General features: G+C 54.5%; 1 long non-coding RNA gene across 1 annotated transcript; it reads right to left on the reverse strand.

Moving 5' to 3' along the window:
* Nucleotides 1–1,756: 1,756 nt before the first annotated feature.
* Nucleotides 1,757–2,744, reverse strand: LOC134163767 (uncharacterized). Its single transcript, XR_009964838.1, has 2 exons — nt 2,290–2,744; nt 1,757–2,214 (listed from the first exon to the last, which is right to left on the reverse strand). It is a non-coding gene; the product is annotated as an uncharacterized LOC134163767 (long non-coding RNA).
* Nucleotides 2,745–2,954: the final 210 nt, after the last annotated feature.

The following is a 2,954-nucleotide window of genomic DNA, read 5'->3' on the forward strand; positions in this document are numbered from 1 at the left end:
GCTCGTCCCCACGTCCCCCCGAGTCCAGCTGCAAACGCAGCTGGGAGGGAACGGGGCTTGGCGAGGAGCCACCTCCCCGCCGAAACCAGCCCTTCCCCGAGCCCCAAACCCAGAGCCGGCGTTTTTCCGCCCCGCTCCCCGCCCAGGGGCACCGGGATCCGCTTTCGATCGCTGGTTCCAAATTTCGCTTAAGAAAGGAGACTGAAATATCACTACTGGGGAAAAACGCACTGCTGCTAAAAGTTTAGTAAAGAGCTTCAAATCAACTCCCCACCATTGTTGGTACATAGGAAATACATAGGAAATAAGATTTAATTTCTCTGACCCATTTTGAAATGCGGGGTGTTGCCGTACTTGGCCAATAAACCCCTAAAAGTTTGCAAAAAAGTACGAGGACTAATGATGATAACACCAGAAGCGGCGCTTGGACTGGTGTGTAACCCCGGCAAACGCCTGACGAGAAAATCCAGGCGCTTGGAGCCGTTTTGTCGTTTTACTTTGCTGTCAACGGAGTGTCGGTAAATACGAAGTGAGAACTGGGGGAGGAGAGGGCAAGGGAAAGGTATCCAGGGCTTCTCTCCGAAAAGCAATGTTGGGCTTTTTTGAGGTCATTTCACCTCGATTCTTTCGTCATTTCAAATATAAAACCAAGCTGGCTGGGTGGTTTCCACAGCCCGTCGCCTGGCTGGGGCAAAGCGGTAACTCCGCGTACGGTTTACTTGAATCAAGTTGGTAAAACGCCCTTGGTTCTTCCCCTGGTGCCGAGCGTTAAATAAAATGTCGCGCTAACCGTCCGAGCTGGATTAAACTAAAAGTATTGAGAATGTGGACATTGGGAGCTTAATCGTTGCTACTTTCATATTAGATTACAGGAGGAATATGGAAAGCTGTTTGGTAAGGTTGTGATAGGAAATACAATTTCCTTCGCTATCTTAAGAGCAATGTGCAGCACGTAGTAACTTTTCCCTATAAGGCATCTATTGCCCTGTGCAGGAAACAATCGGTAACCCTGCGGAAAATAAAGTATAGCTCTTAAAAACTTGGGAAAAGAACCAACTTTGTACTCCGTTTAAAGTATCTTTTCCCTTCACAGACCAGCTGGTAAACCAGCCCCGAGGCAGACACACTGCTCTGCCCGCAAACCTGGGGGAAACAGCACCCAAAAACTAAACAAGAAAAAGAAAAACCCAACCAAACCCAACCACCCCCGAAGGCGGAGGCATTCCTGCCGGCAGAAGTGAAACCGTCTCGATACAGGCGGGTTTATTTGTAAACCCGGGAAGCGGCGGGGGAAGGGAAGGGAGGGGAGAGGAGAGGGGGCGCCCCCGGGAGCGCGGCCGGAGCCGCCGGGGCCGGGGCTGCCGCTGCTGACTCGGAGGAGCGATGTAGGTCAGAACGAGTTCCCTCAAGTTACCCGAGTTCGAACAATTCAGCTTTTCTTTCGAGGCTCCCAACGTGCTGTTGCAACGCTCCTGAACTCCGGGGCTCCTGCCGCGGTTCAGCCCCCGGCTCTGAGCGTCTCACCTCCTGCCCCTGCCCTCCCTCGCCACTGCCAGCACACCCTACGTTCATTTATTTTGTTAATCTTTTATCTCACAGACGTGGGTTTGTTGGTTTTGGTGGTGTTTTTTTAAAAAAAAAATTTGTGCCAGCGCGTCACACTCCCCATTTTTTACTAGATTTAGAGAAGCAGCAAGCGAATCGCCTGCCTACTCCCCATTCTGCACGGCTTCTTCCAGGAAGGCTTATTCAAGGCTCGTAGTTTGGATCTATTCTTTGTTACCACTAGTTACTACTTTCCACCACCAGTCAGTTTTTACACCATCACTTAAAGAGCTATTAACAGAGTTCCCTCTGGCCACGGGTTTTGTGCGCAAAAGATGTCAGTCTTTTGAGCGACACGGAGAAATGTCCGTCTTCCAAATGGGCGATTTTCGTTATTTTATTTTTTGTTCCTCCTTTATTTTATTATTTTTATTTTTTTTCCCCATAGCAGAGTGGGAGGAGAGGAGCCGCAGTCCACACGGAGGATGAGCAAGCGCCGTGTCCTGTCGCAAGAACAGCGAAGCGGGACTGAGACCTCGCCGCGAAGCGCGGAGCTGCGGAGGAGAGGCAAGCCCGGGATGAGGGGACTCTCCAGGACAGGAACCGCATTCAGAGACTGGATTTTAACCCATCGGAGCTGTTCCCAGCCGTTAACACCGCTCCCCAGCGCTACAGCAGGCAGGGGCCGTGAGCGGGTTGAGGACATTTCCGAGGGACTCCCACTCTCCCCCAGAAAATTATCACCAGGAAGGCAGCCACTGTCACGAAGCACAACTAAGAGGGGAAATCATCCGCCCATACATTTCACAAAAGCGAGCAGTGGGGGGAAAAAGATAACCCAAAACTCGTCCCGACCGAGAGCTCTATTTCTACCGGGCATACGCCCCGTGTGTCCATCGCGGGTGTTTGGGGCAATCGCACACCCAGCGTCGCAGTCGCGCAGGCTCCCAGTCTTCCCCTTCCCTGCCGTTGCTCTTCAGCCCCGGCCGTGGTGCCAGCGGGCGAGGACTTCCCTGTCTAAACATAGACGGTTTCGCCGTCGGAGCAGGATCCCCGCGAATGCTTCCCCGAGCAACAGCACCAGCGGCCCCGCCGAGCACCGAGGCCGGAGCCGGGAGAGCTCGGGCAGGCTCGGACAAGCCCTGCCCCGGCCTCCGCCCGCCCGGGGCACGGCGGCTCTTCCTCCCGGGGCGGAAGGGGCCAGCCCTCGCTCTCAAAACAAAACCCTCCCCCCCCCCCCCCCAAGACGGGTGTTGAAATCAAAGAAAGAGAGAAGACGGTGTGTCTGTGTGTTGTTTTTTTTGAAGCTCACTGCCCTGCCCGGCCCCGCCGGCGGAAAGCACCCCCAGCCCCGCGGCATCCAATGGCGGCGGCCGGGGGGCCCGAAGGCGCTCTGGACGGGGAGAGGG

This window comes from Pezoporus occidentalis, unplaced genomic scaffold, assembly GCF_034315485.1.
Source record: "Pezoporus occidentalis ecotype Australia unplaced genomic scaffold, CSIRO_AGI_Poc_V1 ctg207, whole genome shotgun sequence".
Classification (NCBI taxonomy): Eukaryota; Metazoa; Chordata; class Aves; order Psittaciformes; family Psittacidae; genus Pezoporus; species Pezoporus occidentalis.